Source organism: Chelonoidis abingdonii, chromosome 10 (genome assembly GCF_003597395.2).
Source record: "Chelonoidis abingdonii isolate Lonesome George chromosome 10, CheloAbing_2.0, whole genome shotgun sequence".
In the NCBI taxonomy this organism is placed as follows: domain Eukaryota; kingdom Metazoa; phylum Chordata; order Testudines; family Testudinidae; genus Chelonoidis; species Chelonoidis abingdonii.
Window position 1 is genome coordinate 43129312 of NC_133778.1, and position 22260 is coordinate 43151571.

General features: G+C 40.9%; 1 protein-coding gene across 3 annotated transcripts in view; it reads right to left on the reverse strand.

Moving 5' to 3' along the window:
- The window catches only part of B3GALT1 (beta-1,3-galactosyltransferase 1), a 327536-nt gene that overhangs the window by 74230 nt on the left and 231046 nt on the right, over window positions 1–22260 (reverse strand). For 2 of the 3 annotated variants that reach the window (XM_032770953.2, XM_075070138.1), the window contains exon 3: window positions 15649–15745. The gene's annotated coding sequence lies outside the window, so the exon portion shown is untranslated. Of the gene's footprint in view, window positions 1–15648; window positions 15925–22260 lie in introns of those variants that run through there. The other variant, XM_075070139.1, reaches the window with a different exon arrangement.

The following is a 22260-nucleotide window of genomic DNA, read 5'->3' on the forward strand; positions in this document are numbered from 1 at the left end:
TAGTTTTAAGTCATCTAGTTAGATAGCAGAGATAATACAATGTGATTTGGGTGACCAGTAGCAAACTATAAGTAATAAATTGTCAAAGGCCTAGTTGAAGCACATAATTAGCAAAATTTTAAAACTTGGGTGGCTGCCTTTAGTTTGATTTCCCTTGCTTTTGGTCTTTACTTTTTAGCTGTTTCTGCTCTACTTTCACAGTCTCTGGCTGACAAAAATCAATATTTTTGAAAGATCTTATTTTGAAAATGTTATGGGCCCCCATGTGGGGAGTTGTGTATGTGCAAGCCTGGTGGATCAAAGTATCAGCTGGTATAAGTCCACAGAGTTTTGCTGATTTACACCAGTTGAAGCTCTGGCCCAGCGTGTTCACAGATCCATTCATTGGTACAGTTCCCATTGTATTCTTGTAGGAACAATGCCATAATTTTCACAGTGCTAAAGTGCATTGTTGTGAGGCATACCTGGTTTTATTCCATGACTAGTACCAAAGTCTTTCACCCCTATTATTTCAATCTACCCCAGTTTTATAGTGACCATAAGTCTTTTTCATGTAATGGCTGTTCTGTGGCCTATGTGAAATGAGCTGGTTCTCTCTGTTCAGCTCCTCTTGCAGAGTCTATATGACAGAAGCCGTGAAAACTGTCCTAGCTTAGCACATTTTTGGGCTCCTTTTCAGAGAAACTAAAGTTTAAAAGGATATTAAAACTGAAAGCTCAGACAACTAACCATGGTCCTACACAGCAGTGAAGAGGCATGGCAGGAAGGTGTAGTGGAGAAACCTGCTCCCTGTGCCATTTAATACCTGTTCTGCAGAACAGAGTTCTCTATTTATCCACAGATGTGTTCTCTCTGGCACCATTCACAGTCAGACTCATATGTAATCCTGAATGTAGATTGCCATGGGTGGTGCATAACGGAGGCCAGGGGAGGCTAAGTGCCTCTAAAACTCACACCACTAGGGAGGGGAGAGTGGCAGATTATCTGGCCCGTGCCCCGGGAGCTGCAGACAATTTGGGGCCCCTGGAAAAATCTCCCCCTGCCATGACTCTGGGGCTGGAGGAATTCTTGCTCCTCGCCGTGGAGCTTTTCTGATCTAGGAACTGCAGCAGAGTAGGAGGAGGGAAAAAAGGAGTAGGAGGTGGGACCTCGGGGAAGAGGTGGAATGGGGGTGGGTCTGCAGGAAGGGGGCAGAACAGGGGTGGGGCTGTGGACTGAATGGGGCGGGGCTGTGGGGAAGGAGCAGAGGAAGAGAGAGCTCTTGGCTTTCAGCCTGCCCTGGCCTGCCCAGGGGTCTGAGAGCAGCAAGTTGGGGGTGAGGCCTTTGCCGGAAGAGGGGTGGGGCAGGTGGCTAGCCTCCCCAAGGGGAAGCTTTCAGTGTATATTGCTGCTTGGAAATCAGCAAGTAAGCCATTACAAGATGCGTAGGCACTATTGGAGAAGTGCTGATCATACATCTTACACATGCATTTCTTTAATATGCAGAGTACACAATTGTACTGTATGACATCTTTTCTAGTTATATAAAGGTGCCTATTTTAACAATGAAAGGGGAAAAACACCAGACTAGGCAGATCATGAACAACTGTATGTTCCTAACCAAAATGATAAAATCAGCCCAGAATTACTGCTTTCTGGATGTTGTAATTCCAAGAAAGACAAAACAGTGCCGTTGATCGGTTCATACATGAGCAGGAAGGGGTAATAACTAAGGCTGTGTCTACACTATGCACCTTTTAGCAACTCAGTGCAGTCATTTAAAGGCGCTTTTTGTTGGCAAAACTTTTGTCTTTCGAAGGGGGAAAGGGGGTGTGTTTTTTTCATACCTCCTGAATGACAAAAGTTTTGTCGTTCAGGTTCCAGTATAGATACAGCGTAACTGACGTGCTAGTAGGATTTGTTTTAAACTGCTTGCTCAAGAGTGATCTAAATGTAGAACTTTTTCAAAACCATGTATAAGAAGTGTAGACGCTAACCGCAGTATTTCTTAATAGGATTTGCATGCGTGCCTGCTACACTCCACTTTGAAAACGCACCCTATAGGTCTAAAATCCATTCGCCTTTTTTGCAAATTCATTTCCAGAATAATCCATAGTATGTACAAGAATGTTCTTGCATATGAATTAGCTTTCGACATGTGTCGTGCACTATGTGAATCCGAGCCTTGCTCCTTGTTTGTTTTCAGTAAACATGTCTCTGTGCCTGGGAGTGCTATAGCAAAGCAGTGAAAATGGCTAGTATTCTAACTATATTATAACCCCTCTCTAAGCGGTGCGGCATTTTTATTTTGGTAAACAGTCTAGGATAAAAACTTATATGTATTTAAAAAATCTCAAAAATTCACCCAGATACAATCTCAAGAGTGTGTGAACAGATGAATTCTAGTACAAAATCACAGAATCCTAGAACTGGAAGGGACCTCGAGAGGTCATCTAGTCCAGTCCCCAGCACTCAGGACTAAGTATTATCTAGACCATTCCTGACAGGTGTTTGTCTAAGCTGCTTATTGGGGATTTTTAAGATGGAGACTCCACAACCTCCCTAGGCAATTTATTCTGGTGCTTAATCACCCTGATTAAGTTTTTCCTAATGTCCAGCCTAAACCTCCCTTGCTGCAATTTAAGTCCATTGCTTCTTGTCCTGTCCTAAGAGGTTAAGAAATTTTTTTTTCTTCCTCCTCCTCTTTGTAACAACCTTTTACATACCTGAAAACTGTTATCATGTCCCCTCCCAGTCTTCTCTTTCAGACTAAACAAACCCAATTTTTTCAATCTTCCCTCATAGGTCACATTTTCTAGACCTTTAATCATTTTTGTCACTCTTCTCTGGACTCTCTCCAATTTGTCCACATTCTTCCTGAAAGGTGTCACTCAGCATTGGACACAATACTCTAGTTGTGGTCTAATCAATGTGGAGTAGAGCAGCAGAATTATTTCTCGTGTCTTGCTTACAACACTCCTGCTAATACATCCCAGAATGATGTTTTCTTTTTTGCAACAGCGTTACACTGTTGACTCATATTTAGCTTGTGATCCACCATGACCCCCAGATCCCTTTCCACAGTACTTCTTCAGAGGCAATCATTTCCCATTTTGTATGTGTGCAACTGGTGGTTCCTTCCTAAGTGGAGTACTTTATATTTTTCCTTTTTGAATTTCATTCTATTTACTCCAGACCATTTTGAATTTTAATCCTATTCTCCAAAGCACTTGCAACCCCTCCTGGCTTGGTATCGTCTGCAAACTTTATAAGTGTAATCTCTATGCCATTATCTAAACATTGATGAAGATACTGAACAGGAGCGGACCCAGAACTGATCTCTGCAGGACCCCACTTGCCATGCCCTTCCAGCATAACTGTGAACCACTCTGGGAATGGTTTTTCAACAAGTTATGCACCCACCTTATATTAGCTCCATGTAGGTTGCATTTCCCTAGTTTGCTTATGAGAAGGTCATGTGAGACAGTATCGAAAGCTTTACTAAAGTCAAGATATATTATGTCTACTGCTTTCTCCCTGCCATCCAAAGGCTTGTTACCCTGTCAAAGAAAGCTGTCAGGTTGGTTTGACGTGATTTGTTTTTGACAAATCAATGCTGACTGTTACTTATCACCTTATTATCTTCTAGATGTTTGCAAATTGATTATTTGCTCCATTATCTTTCCAGGTACAGACATTAAGATGACTGGCTTGTAATTCCCCAGTTGTCCTTATTTCCCTTTTTATAGATTAGCACAATATTTGCCCTTTTCCAGTCTTCTGTAATCTCTCCTCTCTTCCATGACTTTTCAAAGATAATCGCTAATGGCTCAGATATCTCCTAAGTCAGCTCCTTGAGTATTCTAGGATGCACTTCATCAGGCCCTGGTGACCTCAAGACATCTAACTTGTCTTTAGTAATTTTTAACTTGTTTTTTTCCCTATTTTAGCCTCTTCTGATCCTACTTCATTTTCATTGGCATTCACTACGTCCAGTCACCACCAACCTTCTTGGTGAAAACCGAACCAAAGAAATCTGCCATTTCCACATTTTCTGTTGTTATTTCCCACATACACACCCCACATTGAGTAACAGGCCTATCCTGTCCTTTGTCTTCCTCTTGCTTCTAATATATGTGTAGAATGTTTTCTTGTTACTCTTTATGTCTCTAGCTAGTTTGACCTCGTTTTGTGCCTTGGCCTTTCTAATTTTGTCCCTACATACTTGTATTATTTATGTTCATCCTTTGTAATTTGACCTAGTTTCCCCTTTTTGTAGGACTCTTTTTTTATTTTTTTTTAGATCATAAAAGATCTCCTGGTTAAACCAGGGTAGTCTCTTGCCAGACTTCCTATCTTTCCTACTCAGTGGGATAGTTTGCTCTTGTGCCCTTAATAAAGTCTCTTTGAAAACTGTCTTCTATTGTTTTTCCCCTTAAACTTGCTTCCCCTGGGATCTTACCTACTGTGACAAAGTCGGAATGTTCATAATGTTTTCTCTGAATACTTTGTGGGTGCCTCAGTTTCCCCTATGCATTTCTTAATATCTAGGGGGTGGGATAAGGGTGTGTGATTGATGCAGAGCCAGAAAGGACCAGTGTGCTGCTGTCTGCACAGAGAATGGCCGACACTCTCTCTCGGCAACTGATGGCCTGGGCCCCTCCCCTGTAAAGGTGCCAACTGAAGGTGTTGGAGACCATAGAGATCAGGTGACCTCCTGGCCCGGGAAAGAGGCAAAGGCCAGAGGAGGGGCTGGAGATTTTCAATTTGGAGCTGGCTGGGGAAAGAGAGGGAGGCTTCGACCTCTTCTCCCCTCCCTCACGAGGGCCATCGGCGGCAGGGAGGGAGAGGAGGTGGGGCATGACGCAGCATGCTGAGGGAAGAGGCGGCGGGGGGTGAGGGGGAGTTTGGCTGCCAGCGGAGCCTGCCCTACAGCAGCTGCCAGCAGGACCAAGCTTGCTTCTGCTCCCTGCCCCCGCCAGAGAGAGCAGTAGGCGAGGAGTGGAGAAGAGCGGGCTGGGCCAGGCAGGATTGTTAATGGCACGGTGCTGCTTGCCAGGGTTCAGCAGCGGGCTGAGCAGGGCCAGCGGCAGCGTGCCATTAAAAATCGACTCCTGTGCCATCTTTGGCACATGTGCCATCGGTTGCCGACCTCTGTGTTAGCTGTTTAAAAAAAGCCTCATCCACCTCTTCTTCCTGGCTAGGGGGTCTGTAGTAGACCCCTATCATGACATCACCCTTTACCCCTTTTATCCTTACCCAGAGACTTTCAACAAGTCTGTCTCCTATTTCCATCTCAATCTCAGTCCAAATGTATACATTTTTAATATAAGGCAACACCACCTCCCTCTTCCCCCTGCCTGTCCTTCCTGAGCAAGCTATACCCTTCTATACCAATATTCCAGCTGTGCATATTATCCCACCAGGTCTCTGTGATGCCAACTATGTCATAGCTGTGTTTATTTACTAGCATTTCAAGTTCTTCCTGCTTATTCCCCATTCTTCTCACATTGGTATACAGGCATCCGTGATACTGATTTGATCCCCTGCTCCATTTCTGTCTTTTCTCTCCTTTATCCCTGCTATAACAGCCCATGCTCCCCCCAGATTCTGACCCTTCTCCTCGGTCTCCATATTCTTTACTTACCTGTGGGCTTCAGTCATCTGCCCCCTTCAAACCTAGTTTAAAGCCCTCCTCACTAGGTTAGCCAATCTGTATCCAAATATGCTCTTCCCCTTCCTCGATAGGTGTACCCCATCTCTGTGTAGCAGTCCTTCCTGGAATAGCATCCCATGATCAAGGAATCCGAAGCCCTCCTGGTGACACCATCTTCACAACCAGACATTCACCTCCAGGATGTATCTGTCTCTGCCTGGGCCCCTACTCTTGACCAGAAGGATAGAAGAGAACACCACCTGCATTCCCAACTCCTTCACCCTTACTCCCAGAGCCCTATAGTCACTTCTGATCTGCTGAGGGTCATACCTTGCAATATCATTAGTGCCCACATGGATGAATAGCATGGGGCAGTAGTCAGAGGGCTGGATGATCCTCAACAACCCTCCGTAACGTCTTGGATATGGGCCCCTTGCAGGCAGCATACCTCCCACGATGCCATGTCAGGACGACAGATGGGTGCCTCCTTCCCCCTCAGCAGACAGTCACCAACCACCCCTATCCTACGTTTCCTCCTGGGAGTGGGGCTCCAATCCTTCCAGCCTTGTGGGTGAATGGCTTCTCCTCCTCTTCCTTTTGGGGGTAATTCCTCATTTCTCATTGCCGGGGCAGCATATCAGTTTTCCATCACCATGGTGGGTGGGTTGGGAATAGGGGTGGAGCACTGTCTGCTGCCAGAAGTAACCCGCTGCCAGTATCCTTCCTGTGACAGAGTCATATTCTCCTCCCCTGGTGGTGTGACAGCAATCCTCTGTAGCTAGATAGCTTCCTCAGCCTTGGATCTCTCCATATGAATATTCTTGAGGAATTCCTCGTGGGCACTGATGCTTCTCAGCCTTACCAGCTCCTCCTGTGGCTTTCCCATGTGCTTCCTGAGAGATTCCACCAGCAGACACTTTTTGCTCTGGATGGTTCCCCCCGCCCCTTCCAAGCCTGGCTTTCTGAGAGTGGGAAATGCAGACCACAGTCTCTGCAAATCCACACCAGGATCAGGGTAGAGGAATCCATGGTTAGGCTGTCTGTCTGGATACAGGCGCAGGTGGAAGAGAGAGGAGCAGTGCTGGCACTGGCGATATGGCCCTTCCTACCCATAGCGATTTTATTGCAACTCCCTTCTACAAACTCCTTCTCTAACTCCCCTGTTTGCAGTCCCCTGTTCACTAACCTAGCAGGCAAATCGTTGTTAGACAAAACAGAAGAGGTTGTCCAGGACACCAAAGCATACAGTTGAAACCACAAACAGGTTTTAGTTCAGATGCCATGGTTGCTTCTCTAGGTTCCTCATACATTGTTGATCTTATAGGAAAGTATGTCAATCTTCACAATTTAAGGACCAGATTTGGTGCTGGTGTAAGCAGGTACATTTTCAGCAAAGTCAGTTGTGTTATGCCAGGCTGAATTTGTCCCCAAATGGCTTATTTTTCTTTCTACTTGAAATTGTTAGCTCAGACATGAGTCATTTGACACCTTACCTTTTTATGAAGAAAAGCTTAAAGTTGGTGGGAGGAAAGAAAAGTCACACTTGCTGTTTGTTTGTGGGCTGTTTTTAGGTAAATATTTAGAGGCCTCTTTCCTTTCAGCCAAAGAATGACAAAGTTCCCTCACATACTGAAGGTAATTTAAAAGCTGGGATGTAGTTTAATTGATGTTTAAACCTGATTTCCCTGGAATGAATATTGGGTCACATCATATCATGACCAACAATCAGGGAAGAATGGAGTATACACTAGATAAGTTTCCAACCTTATACACCATCTTGGAAGAAATTATAACTATTTTAAAATAACTACACAGTACTATGTTTTGTACTCAAAAATAAGCATTTTTAAAAACAAGATCAATTTCCATAGAAAAAAATAATTTTGCTTCAGGATCCTATCAGTTCAGCCACTATTTCATTCTTAATATAGCGAAATTGAACCTATCGCTAAATCACTCATACAAAAAGTCCAAAATAGCAACCGTAAACATGGCTCTAGTCTCATGTGCTCTTTTTGGTTTATTCTGTTTTCAAGAAAATAACTGTCCTAAATCCTGCTCTTCAGATGTGAAAAGCTGTCAGCTGAATCAAGACTCTGGTAATCTATAGTGCTGGAGAATTTGAATCCTGAAATTCAATCATTGCAATTTTATTACTTTTGGGTGAAAGTATTTTGTAATTTTGCTTCAAATACTTGGCTGCTTTCCGCAGGGGGAAGAGGGAAAATTGTAGACCTATTTTTTACAGCAGAGGTAACAAATTTACTAGATTCACCTGTATGAAAACCTTATAGTTTAGTTCAAGTTGGAATAATACCTTCTTTCATTAGGTAAATCTTACATTAACTGACAGCAATGATTAAATTTCACTCGCTCACATTTCCCTCTAGCTCTGAAAATCTGACATAAACATCTAGCCTCTTTTATGATGAGATAGCTGGAGCTGTGCCAAATATATTGATTAGCTGGTCTGTGTAGGCCTGTGTGGAACCCCACTTGCTTTAGTGGGGCTCTGTGCAACCAAAAGGGTCTGAGCTTTGTAGCATTGTTCTGGGCCTTAGTTGGAACTAATATTAGGATTAGTAGGTTTATTTGAACAGCTATCTAACAAAAGCCTGCTTTCTTCTTCAGGTGTGACAAATATGTCTGCAATCTCTGCTCTCACTTCCAGATCTGACCGACTGCCCTTAATAATCACTGGTTTTCAGCAGGACTTGTCCTGACAGAGAAGGTAGGAAATCAGTAATTCTTGAAGATATGTGATTAGATTCGATGGGATACATTCTAGTCATTGTCATTTGGATATAATATTTGAATGTGATTAAGAGCTAGTCTTCTGGAGAGAAGATTAAGTAGGACAATCTCATAGCCAAATCCTACTGCAGAGTGTGTATTTTACCTGGGTTACAGTCAAAAACACTTCTCTATAAAAGGCTAAACAGTCTATTGTTCAAGTTTTCTTATTGTCTGAAGTCTGCTGAAGCAATTGGAATGCTCTAACACAGATCGGCCATTTAACAGGCTCTTTCTTCAGTCTTTCTTAGCAAGAATACATTTAGTAGTTAGGTGACTCTATCCTAGTCCCATTAAAATCAGTGAAAAAACCTATTCTATTCAGAGCAGTAGTGGGCCTAACATGTGAAAGGTCTCAGTTGCAAATTGCTCTGACTGAAATATTTGACTTAGTAGTCAAAACTGAGAAGTGAATTATGTTATGATTGTAATTTTAGACCAAGTTAGTTCTAAAAATTTCCAGCCATAGGAGTGGCCACTCACTTCTTAGCAAGAGTTAGTCAGTCAGATGATGAAATTTGGACTAAAGATCTATTGATCAGATTTTGAAGGATTTGTAGACCTATGAACAAGGTGGAATTTGGGACCCCATGGCAGAATAAGTTCTCAGACTACAACCACATCCCTTGGCAACATATCATAGTGCTGTGCCTTAACAGTTCTGTGTGGGGGAGTGGCCACTTGATGCATGATCACATAGATTCACTGACTATAAACCCCTATCCCTGCATATGGGGTGTGCAGGTCTTGGGGCTTCTAATACCAGTCAAGGCACTAGACAAACAGCTAACAAAGGGTTGTGGATATGCTCTGTATGTATGCTGTTCATAGACTATGGCTGGATTACGCACTTCAGTCACAACTGAGGTGAGGACAAATCTCACTTTTAATGAATAAATGTGAATATTCCTTTAATTCAATGATACCAGGTAAAAATCAACATTGATTTTTTTGTTTTATTTTGGCTGGGTGCTCAAAATGCAGTTTGCTCTTTTTCTTAAGATGCATAGTCTGTAGGGTATCTTGGTGACAAGTCTCCGTGATCCAATGAAGTTCAGAGTTGTATTATCTGTCATCAATCAGTTTGGCTGCAATATCTCTGAGGTTGTTTTGAGAGGGTTTCGTAGTCACTTTTGTACAGCAATTTCTCATTTCTAGCTCTTTTTTTTCCTAGTACTTTTTCACTTAGTCGTTGAATTCCTTTTTGTGAATCATTTTTTCTCCTGAAGGAACAATAAATTGATGGCAACAGAAGACAACTGCCATCTCTCTCCTGCTCTCTCTAACACACAGTCTCACTTCTTCTCTTCAGTCTAGCTTTTCTATTAATCAACAATTCTCTGTAAAAACAGGCCCTAATCTTTGCATATGACACAAGTTACTTTGATATGTTACATATTTCTTCTTAATGTTGGTTTAAGAAAGAATGTCATAAAAATAATTGTTTTCCACTTTACTAATCACACATAAAAATATTGATTATTTCTGTGCTTCATTCTTAATGTAAAACAATGCATCCTTAAATGAACCTTAGCCTATGTCTCTAAGCTACTATGAAACAGTCTTTCAAACTACCCAGGTTGAATTTCAGTTATGACATTTGTTCTAAACTAGTACAACAATCTCGCTAGCTGAATACATTCAAAGGCCTGAATATATTTTTATAATGCACTTTTACCCAAACAGTTCTGATTAGGTACTCTTGATTTTGTGAAGAAGTTTGAACAGCAAACTAATAGGGTCATATGAAGACTATTGATTTTCATGGATTTTGACACCATGTACGTTCTCTTATTACATATGGATGTTTTTTTTTTAAAGATAAAGTAGAATCTTTGTATATATCAGGTCTCATCTTGAAATCAATGGGAATTTTGCCTGAGTAGGGACTATAGTACTGGGCCTATCATTTGCAATATTGAAATATATAGAATAATAGGTTTTTATTTGTTTTTAAGACCTTGTGTACGTGGAAAAAATGTTTGGGTATAAATTAAAACCCTGTTTGTCTTGTGAACCACCCACTGTGTCATTCTGGTATAACAGTGACTTTTTGTTTGGTGGTTTGTTTGTTTAACTTGTGTCTCTTTGGAAGGAGTTCAAGCTAAATCAAAATAAGAGAGCTACTCTCCTGCCTCAGTCATCTTGCTGGCAATCTGAATACAAAAATTAGCAAGAACAAAGTTATACACGTTACAGAACTATTTAAATAATCCCTTAAAAGAGAGGCTAATTAAACAATGTATTATATAGGGGGAAATGGGGACAGAATATGGAAGATTAATAGATTTTGAGGCCAGAAGGGACCATTATGATCATCTGGTATAAACCTTGTTTGGTCACAGTCCTTCCTTTATTTTTAAACCCTCTCTCCTATTACACTGTACTAAAGTTACATGATTGTGAAATCCTTGACTGCTATTTGAAACATGGACACTCATCTGGTTTTCCTCCTTTAACGCTAAGTGCATTTGATTTTTTTTGTAAATAACTGCATCCATTTGGTTTTTCTTCTCAGAGACAACAGAGAGACACACTGCTATTTTAGTTTCTGATTAAAATAAATATGTTTGAGCAATCCAAAGGAAGGATAAAGCGAGCAGGCAAAGAATAAAGAGAGAGCAATAGAAAATGGGTATCTGCTTTAGTGCAACATCCTGAGAGAATATAGTCAGCAGTTAGCTGTTTATTAGCTGCTGAAGAGTTCACAGCCACTGTGCTTCATGTCTGAGCATTTGTTGTAAACCTGCTGAGGGTTTACTTTTACTTATGACTCTCTTTTTGGCTGACTTACGTCTTTTTGTTTCTAATATCACCACCCTCTACACATTTTCTATAATTACATTTGTTCTTGAACTGTGGTTGTACTCTGAAAAGTGACTGAATAGGGCACCTTTTACTCAACAAATCTGCTCCCAGTGTCCGTTCAGAGTCATGGCTGCTGAATGACCAATATATTTTTTTTTTTACTATTTTTCTCTCTATAGCTCTGCAGAGAGTGAGATGGATTCTAATCTGGCTGGTGCATCATCAATCAATGATTGGTCTCTGGTCCTGAAAGCAGCACAGAGAGCCAAAGCACTAGTGTCAGCACACAGTGTTTACTGAGCATCTATGCAGAGAGACAAGTAGGGGGGGAAAGTGAGTGTGATGAGGCAGAGAGGGCGTGACCTGCATGTAGATTACTTCCATGCAATCCAGTGACTGCAAATAATGGGCCAGATCCTAAGGAGGTGTAAAGCAGGATAGCTTCACTGAAGTTTAGGGCACTACACTAATTTACACCAACTGAGGATTGGGCCCAGGTGTGATGTCTCCCTCCTCTCTCCCCACCCCCCAAACACCCCTTACTTATATTGTTAGTCTACCTAGAGCAGTAGCTTTATTTCATAGGGGTTCTTACCTTCCTACCATCCTACAGGGCTCTCTTCCCCTCTGCTTAGGTTACTCTGCAGCAAACTGAACCTAAATTCTGAGGCAAATTCCAGTCGACTGTGTGGCAGACTGGAAATTTACAGCAACCTGCATTTAAACTAAGAAGTGGGAGGTTTGGCTGAATTAAATATATGAAAAACAAAACACTCATTGCAATAGTTCATGTTATTTTGATATTAAATTCCATTTATTTTTCAGTGTCTGCATTTTCAGTTATCAATATAGTGCAGATTTTTTGCATTAACAATATGTTGCTGCCCCATAGAAGGGGTGGAGGGGGAGGGAAGGGAATTCTGACCAATTGTCTTGGGAAGCTAAGTCTTCCAGTTTGTTTGTTCATGAAGAAAATGTCATTGTAACTATTTAAAGGCATTTCTTTTGTTTTTGAGTGTTTGCCTACAACTTTTTGTGCCAGGGTTCTTTTTTATAAGATCTGAATCTCCTACTTAATCACATAAGTGTCCTCACCTTACGGTAAATTAAAATACCACTGCCCCCATTAATCTGAGACTGAGTCAAAGCTAAAAGTCTGTCATTTATTTATTTTTAATTCAAGAAAAAAATTGAATCCCTAAATAATATTATGGGTAATATCTGTCTGGTTTGAAATAAACACTGGTTTAGTCTCCACTAGTGCTGCTGGCAGCTGTTATTGACTTGTCACTATAACTACATTCACAAATGTTCTGTCCTTTCAAGACAATAGGGAATTGCCTAACAGGATGATGGCATGTTCATTTGGGCTGTGTATGAAATCCTGGATTGTGCTTTGCTGTATATAAGTATGTGTTAACTTGCTTTGGTTATTTTCACAATGGACAGCCCTCATTCTACCTCTGCAGTGCTACAGAACGAACACACACACACACACCCGAAAGACAGGCGGTTGGGGGTTAAAAGCACTTTGTCTACTTTTTGCTGTTTTCTGATATTTAGAGGCAACTACTGATTTAGGAAAAGGAGAGAGCCATACTGATACAGTACCTGTGCAAAGTGACCTAATGGATTGTCAATTTGTTCACGGACATAACAAGGCATTTCTCTTTATCAATCATTAGGCCACTGTGTGGAGTTAAAGCATTAAAACCACATGAATGGTAGGTAGGTGCTGTAGCCTAATGCATCTGACATCAGTATGTTCAAAGGCAGTTGCAAGCATATAGATGGGATTCTTGGGCATGCTTGCCTCTAAAGACCCACAAATGTTTAACCTTTCCTATCTACCATCCGAGGGGATAAGTGTTCAGAAATAAGGGGCAGGATTGTGTTTAGCCGCTAAGAATTCCAGCATGGCACTTTCTGGCTCAGTTCTGTTGCTCTATCCAGATCCTTCTCCTTCCCCTGCTCCTGAGGCAGTTCAGTTCTCTTTGCTTTACTCCATCTCAGCCCCTCTGACCACCCTTCCTAGTGACTGGCAGCTCACAGTTGCTGTCCAGCTATCACTCAAACCACCCTTAGCCTATCTATTGTCCTTATGTGGAGGATATGAAAGCTGAACATCTTACTTGCCCAGAAAGCACTTCTACTTGTCCTTCTGGACAACAGGATTTTCCCCCGCCTGACCTCTGAAGTGGTCAGCTGGTAGTGGACAGTTGAGGAGGGTTGGGACCTGGGGAGCATGGAAGGAAGCCACTTTTGTGATTGTGGGGTAGACATATTGGATTAAAGTTTCAGCTGTATTGTTGACATCTAAACACTCCCATTTATCTTGAGCCACATTTATTCCTATGGTTTTTGCAACCATTAGGGAAAGAAAAAAATAAATGAAAGGTTATAGACAAGGCTGCCAAGAGCGGGTTCGGGCACCGATGGAAAAAAAAATTTCGGGCTTCCCAGCAATGTCGGACCGGCTAAACAGGGCCGACAAAGCTGGGCCCGAGGCCCCCTTCTGGACCACCAGGCCTGGTAATTCGTACCAGCTTCCCCCCACTCTTGTTGGCCCTGGTTATAGATTGGAGCTCTAATTCCAGGGAAGGGATGGACCATGCGGCCATGGGATCACAAATACACATGGTCTTTATCATGAGTAAACAAAACATTGAGTTCAGGAGCTGTAGCTGTGGGTCACTGTTGCTCTCACTTGAATAAATAAACTTTGACTTTCAATTGCAAGGCTATATTCTTTACTCAACTACCCTGTGTTACTCCACTGAATATGGCTATGAATATTGATACCATGCAAATGGGGTGGGGGGGGGGACACTGGAGGCTCGGGTCTGTCAAAGGCCCAGTCCTGCTCTCAGTGAAGTTAAGTGGTGGCTAAACTTTCATTACAAAGGAAGCAGAACCCAAGTGAGCTGGTTTGAATACCAAATAGTTCATACTGAGTCACTCTTATCATATATACATTATCTAGACTTTTGCTTAATGAATCCATCTAGCAAAGTTAGCTTACTAAGACAGAACCCCCTCTTTTGAAAACTTTTCCCTCTCAAAGATATCCTTTTTGTTGGTTTTGAGCTCTTTACAGTGGAAAATAATTGTGAACAGGGAAAAAGAGCTCACAAATTGCAAAAATATGTTCTTTTACTCAAACAATTGCTTTCCTGTCTAAATGCTATTTGAAATGCTCTATTGAAAACTTACGCAAGTGGTGTTTAAAGCTTTTATGAACTGGTCTCTTAATGGCTGTAAAAGCGATATGCTTTAAATTTCTTTTGTATGATTAATATCAGCCATTTTCCATTTACTTTCATTCGTAAGTACTTTAAACTCTTGTCATAAAATGGGGAAATGGCTTGTGTATTTAAGTGTCATAATTCTTCTAACCTTTATGCATATACTAATTTTTAAAGTAGTCTACTACATCACAATCATTGATTTTTTTTTTTTTTAAACACGAAACTTCTACTATATGTACTATTACTGGGCTTTGCTTCCATTTTTCATCATGAGAAATGTTTTACTTTCCCAGCTAAATTCTCAGTGTGTATTTTTAACTCTTTACAACATAAACTGTATAACTTTCAATTGCCAAGAATCACATAGGAGAATACATTACTGACTTATTTGATTTTTGTATGAAATTATCTTTTACTGGCAGAAATAGGATTTCCTAATATGGCTTCTCACTTCTGTCTGAATATCACCCTAGCAGCAAAGTTAAATAACTTAATGATATACTCTTTCAAAACTGATACTTTGTTTATAATTTCAATTATGATTCTGTGTTCCATATCAGCTGAACGTCCTGCCGCAGACAGAAACCAAAGGTATTCCTCTGATATTGCTACTGAAGCATTGACACATAAAACAAAGCATTATCAGGGCTGAATGAATTTAAAATATCACATTAATAGAAAAGAGACTGACACGGAGATTATGACAAGTGTGGTATTAATTTTTTGTCCCTTTTGGAAAGAATTAATATATACTTTAGAGCATTTTAAAGTAATAAAACTTGTTCACTTTTTTGACATTCCTGTGATTTTTATTTACCACATTGCATAAAACTACAAGCTATTACTAAAAAATCTGTTACTGGTAACTGTCAAATATCCTGTAATTCTTTTATAAAAGTGTTGGTCCTTGTTGGAGGAAATATAACACCATTCAAACTGCCCCAAAGAACTATTTTTATGCTTCACTATGTTGACCTTCAGGATCACAAATCATTTGTCATGCAGAGAAGCTATTAAACCAAACCAAGGAATGAAAACAAGTCTCCCTTCTTTGTGGTTTAAAGGAAGATTTGCTATTGAATAAGCAAAGTGTTGCAAATCTGACGTGCTGTTGTACAAACTTTAAAGACTTGAAAACAGTTTAAGGCATTATATGGCACTTACCTTATAAAAAAGCAGCAAGGAGTGGAATCTATGTAAGGTCCCCAAACAGTAATCAATAACTGATGATCCTTTATGGTATTATTCTGAAGTGCATGATCTGAAATTAGAGGGCATTTATTGACAGTTACAATATTTATTCTGTTGAAAGAAAGATTTCTCATACACATTAACAACAAAATCAATGTTTGTTGCTTCCTACAGAATACAAGGACAATGATTTACTCTCAAAAAGCATTTTCAGTTGGGTAACTTATACTGTGCTACATTAAGAGCTTAGACTCCATGTCATGAAACAAGACTCCACCACACTGAGTGAAAGAAACAGATGGGAGTAAGAGAAGGACAGATGGGTAACAAATAATGAAAAAAAAAAAAGGAAAGAAAAGTAGACTACAATAACCATTTTCAATACCTGCGTGTTAACTGGCATGAACCCATTTTCTTTCAGTTTTATTGAAAATGTTGGCAAATATCTGAAACCGCAGTTAGTTAGTGCACATTAGGGAACTTTTAGTACTCAGCTGAAGGTCCCCAAGGACACTTAGCGCTCCAGCATGCTGTGCACTGCAGATTTACACCCCAGGTTGCTGCTCAATAAGTGTTTGTGCAGACAGGTCCCCAGGATGATCTAAATTACAGCTGTGGCCTCTCTAGCTCCTGAAGCAGCCCAAGATCAGGAGGGTGTAAAGATGGCTTAGATGCACAGTGCAGAATCTCACCATACATGTCTACAGATCATATACACTGCATGACACAAGCAGCTGTAGTTTGTTGTCCATGCTGCTCCACTAACATGCTTAATTCTGAGTTGTTTGAAGCAGACCAAACCCTATAGTTCAAAGGGCAGTTTCAGATTCAAACCCTACTCAGTCTTTGGACCCTCTGGTAAGTGCTAGTCTGTTGTTTTTATATGAACTCCAGTCCCTTAGAAATTGGACTGGGACCATCAACTCAATTTCACTACTAGACTGTTTTAGTACATCTAGAAATTACTTGGACTGACACTGACTGCAGTTTGTAAAGAGCAAAAAATTATTTAAATGCCATAATATTCAAAACATTTGTGCAATGAGGCAAAAACATAGCTCTGCATACAATATTTTACACATAATCAGTTTGCTTACATGATGTCTCATGACATCATATGAACAGCAAGTATCAGAAGCTGAACACCCATCATAGGAGAAAAACTGTCTGAAAAAGGTTTTGTATATGACTTTTAGAATGGATTCTGTGATCTTTCGATGTCATACAGGGTTTATCTTTACTTAATTTCCTTTTTAAAGTTTTCCTATAAGCATTTTGAAAAAAAATTGACTTATTTTTCTTAATCTTTCAAAATAATGAACAATTGTTAACACCCCCCCACACACAAACACACACACTAATTTAAATAGTAAGCTTTTGGCTAAACTCATAAAAACATGGAACACAAGTAGAAGCTACTAAAGGACCCTTTATATCAACCCTATTTATATCCAGAGTAGCCACTTCAGTGCAAATGATGTGTAACCTCTATACACTGTTTTGAGAGCATCTATCTTAAAGGATCTTATGTGCCGCACTAAACAGGCACAATAGGAGTTAATATAAAGTGGCATATCGTGCAGAAAAACTACCTTGAAGAAAATATTTTTATTTAGTACTTTATCCAGTAACCTAGGATTAACAGTGAAGGTATTCAGTGAGGAAAGGGCAGGATTACCTGATTTAAATGAAAAATCTTTATTCTGTGGGCCAGGTTTGCCACTGGCATAATCACTACAATGGAACTGTGCTCAAAGTTGGCCCTATGACACATCTTGCTTTCATTTGAAGAAGTCAGTTCTGCTTGTGTTTGCCCAGAAATTATACTGTATTAGAACACAACCCTGAGAAGTCATTGTAACTTTCATGATGATAAACACAATTTAACACTCAGAGTAGACAGGGACTAAGTGTTTAACATTATGTTAGCAGGTTGTGGTTTACCATCATTAGGGGGCATGATGCTAACTTTGTGTACACTGAGCATTTAACGTTATATTAGTTACCAGGATTCCTCAACATTGCATTACAACACAATGTAATTTATCACTGCAGATAAGTCCTTTAAGAACGTCCCCTTCCTTTCAAGTAACTCTTTGTTGCTTTGGTGGTGTTCTCAGTGCTCCATCCTGCTCTCAAGTGTCTTCAAAAGGAACTCTTTTGAGAGGAAAATACTAAAGGGATATTTATTCTATTAGAATAGGCTGAACACTGCAATATGGAGGTGGGGCAAAGCGAGAGGGCAAAATTACTTGTTTTAGTTTTATGACTGAACTAGAGCATAGATCACTGTCTCATGTTGTCTTGAAGAAGAAAACTTTAGTGAGCTAATACTTGCATTCTATATTGCATTGCTGAATCACACTGAGAAACGGCTTTGAGTTTATAGTGCTAGGTAATGTGGACTGTAATTTTATGGACGTTTATCATATTAATCCACATTTTTAGCTAAAAGGGCTGCCATACCTCAGGCACAATGACTACTAAGCTCTTCTGCTGCAGCTTTTCTTAGCACCTTTTGTCTCCACTATATTATATTAGTCCACCTAAACCTTAGCCATTCCCCTCTCCGTATCTGGAATAAGAAGATATGAAATACCACATATCTCATAAGATGGGAGACACACTATCCAACTTTCTTAAAACCCTCTATCCAATGCAGACAGTTAATAATCTTAACCAGCGTCCAAACAGTAATGAAGTCTTTCCAATTTTTGTAGCTTAAAGATAAAGGAAAGGAATTATAACCTAATCCTTTTGAAGACACAGAATTGCTTTGGGAATGAAATCGGGACAAGAATTTACTACTGCAATTCTGGAAGGAAAAAATCCCCCAAAAACCTGGCACTGGCAGACAGTCTTAAATTTCTATCAGAAGTAATGGCCACTAATTAGATTTGCCTTAATAGATAAACCCCTCACGTCAACCCAGGAGTTCTACAGAGAAACCTGGTAGAAAGTGTCAGGAACATCTCCAAGCAGAAGTACCTTTTCTAACTATAAGAATGACTCTAATACCACTGCAAAATCTAATTGTTTCAGTCTCTAAAGGCTAGACTGATATACTTACATGTGCTGGAGGGAGTTACTGAAAGGGCCATGGAGCAATGGGAGCCATGGGAGGAATTTGGGTTGATCTTGCCAAAATTCCTCCAAGGGGCTACCAAGTATTACACCCTAGTATGACAGCTACTCCACCCCTGGAGTGGTGCAATATGCTTCCCTCTCTGTGACCAGCCAGTACTGCCAGGGCCCATCACTCACACTGCCCACTTTCAGGAAGATAGCACTTACTGTGGCACAGTAAAAGAGATGGGCCTGTACTCCCCAGCCATATAATGGCTGGCTCCAAAGCAGGGATGTGGCTCCTCATGCAAAGTTACACTGTGACAGTAAATATAACTTCACGTGTAGTCCTGAAGAAGGTACAGTCTAGGTCTGTGTTTAATTTTATGCACATATACTGTTCTTTAAGAATAGTCTTGGCTTCATTCTTTCATTGGACATTTTTTTACTGTGACTTCTGTAACTAGAAAAGTTCTAAACTATTTTGAGCTCTTCAAATTTTAGAGGTGTTTTATGTCAAAAGGAAAAAGATTGAGACAGAAGACTTCTTAGATCTATTCTAATAATGGCTCTAGAGTAACTGGCAAATATCACTGCTTTTCTTGTGCAATCCCACGACTCTGCTATTAAACTGACCTGTCACATTTAAAGATGCCTCATTATGAAACTTTGATTTTTACACTGGCATTATCATGCCAAAAATACTATGAAATCTTCTTTTTTTCAGAATTGCCTACCAATACACGTGTGTGTGTACATGCACGTGCGTGTGTATGAGTAGTGATTGATGTATTTTACATACAGTTATCTACAGTAACTCTAGGTGATGCACAACTTTGTTTAGATATTTGACCTATAGCCATAATTAAGTCCACCAGCCCCAACTGAGACTCACAGATCAATCCACTTAATCCCTCTTCTCCCATGACAGTGTTTAGCAAAATGGATTTTTTTTTAAAAGTGACTTGATGGTCATAAAACTTAGGCTTTGATGGACACAGAGTGAGAACATTGTAGAAATGAGAACTCTTCAGTGAAAATGCCCTATTGCCAACTCTGCTATTATAAACTGAAAGTTGTTAGCTCAAGTGCCATGGCTACTCTTGACTGCAGCATCTTAACACACAAAAAAGGGAAATTTCTAAGGTAGTCAAAATTCAGCCACATGAAACTTACTGCATTTTGTAAGAAGCTGGAAACCAATGCAGTTTAGAGAATGTAGGTGGTGTTACTTGCTTCCTTCAGGAGCATCACTAAGAATGTAGACCCTACATTCTTCACTAAATGAAGTTCTCAAGTGGACTCCAGATCTGTCGCCACAGGAAGTACATTCCTTGAATCTAAGAGAAGCTGACAAGAGCAAGGATAAAGGCTAAACTCGCTACTAAGGGAGAAAAATTACAATCTCCTGGCCAATAAGTATCAGGGCCGGCGCTTCCATTTAGGCAGCCTAGGCAATCACCTAGGCAATGCCATTATTGCTGGGCGGTGTTTTGCCGGAGGGGGTGGCAGGCGGCTCTGGTGAAGTTGCCGCAGTCGTGCCTGCGGACGGTCGGCTGCTTGCGCAGCTTCTGTGGACCATCCACAGCCACGACTGCGGCAGCTCCACCGGAGCCGCGGGAGCAGCCGACCATCCGCAGCCACGACTGCAGCTGCTCCACCGGAGCCCCGGGACCTGCGCGCGAGACGGCGAAATTGCAGTGCGCCTAGGGCGCTAAAACCCCTAGCGCCGGTCCTGATGAGTATACCTGGCCTCTGCTCTTCTCTGACTATCCACAAGCAGCTGTGGATCCAGTAAAACTCCCTTGTTGCAAATTTGATTAGCAAAAAATGGACAACCTACGTTAGCCAAGGAAGCTGACATTGTGTGAAGAACAAGCAAGGAAACAAAAAATACAGATCTCATTTGCATGTTTTATGTCCTTGTGTATAAAAACTGCCTCCCTCCTAACAACCCTCTACATCCTATGTGCCTTACAACACAGCTGCATGGCTGGGCCCTAGGGAGCCCCCATTTAGGGGCTCTTCCATATTACACACATGGTAAAAGTGGTCTCTGTGTTGGCCTATAGGGAACCAGTACCAAGAATATGGGGTTCTGACTTCAAGGGATCAGTCTATACATTCAGTAGTGATGGGTTCTTCAATCTCCGTGCTATAGGAGGCAGATGTTTGGATTGGCTGGGCTGACTGTCCAGATAACTCCTCCCACTGAACAGCCTCTCCAGAGAGTCACTTTCAAAGCTGATAACTTGTATCTGACTAAAACACTCTTTTTCATGCAATAACAATAGCAGCAAATCTGCCCAAAAAGTAGAATCATCCAACCTGACAAAAACATGTAAACTGGGTTAAACCTAAGGGTCATTGATTAAATGTAAGAACAGTTATCCATCAGCTCTCCCTAAAAAGGGAAAAGCCAATGCTATGCTAAAGAGCCATCACCATCTGGAAGAAATAGATAAAAGTACAGAGTTAGACACATTTATGGACCCATCCCCCTATCCAAAATGAAAATTTCTGGATAAGTGAGATAGATTTTCTCATTCTCACTTTGGTGGATGTGTCCATATATTCAGTAGTGATGAGATTTTTTGTAGCAGTTCATGCTCCTCACCTGCCCCGCCCCCCATTATCAATTGTTGGGTGGGCTAAAGATGAGCTATGGCTTGCAAAACCTCCTGAAGAAATCTGTCTTATAGAATGTAATGAACATATGCAGAGATGCCCCGCAAAACCATGTATATAGTGCACTGGACCCACTGGCCCATGAAGCTGCCATTGCCTTTGTGGAATGGGCTTTAATCTTGAATGGGAGAGATTATCTCTTATCTTTACATGTCTCTGAGAACTCCCCCCCACTATACCTAGTAGGGAGGACCTGCAAGCTTTCTGTCCTCTAACCCTGTGGTGTATTAGAATGAACAAAGCAGACATTTTATTAAAGGCCTTTTTCCTTTAACTATACATCTTAATTGCTTTCTGGACATCTAAGCTGTGTCAAATCCTTTCTTTCAGACAGGCTGGATTTGGGCAAAAGAGGGGAGCAATATCTCCTGGGAGTGGTGGAAGGATAAATGGTCTTAGAGATGAATGAAGGGTCTGTCCATAGTACCACCCTTTCATTATGGAAGAAACACAGTTTTGAGGGAGGACAGAGAGGGCTCCTAGTTCTGACACCCTTTGTGCAGATGGTGTTATGGCCACTAAAAAGATTTTCAGGAAATATAGTGACACTTCTGAAAGGGGTTTGAAAAATGGATTCAAGAGTGCATTTAATATTAGGAAAGATTCCATGAGCTACCCTGTGAATAGGAGGAGGTCTAATTAGGGTGGTAGGTAGCTTTCGGGATTGTTTGTTTTGCATGCATGAGTGATGGGATCAGATAAATTGACCATCAGATGCCAGAACTGAGCATGTTTATGTTAAGATGAGTTCCTGTCTGCATCCTGTAGAACTTGCCCATACTGGTATTGCCCTGGCCTCTTCTTTTGTCATTCAGTGTTGAACGCATTCTA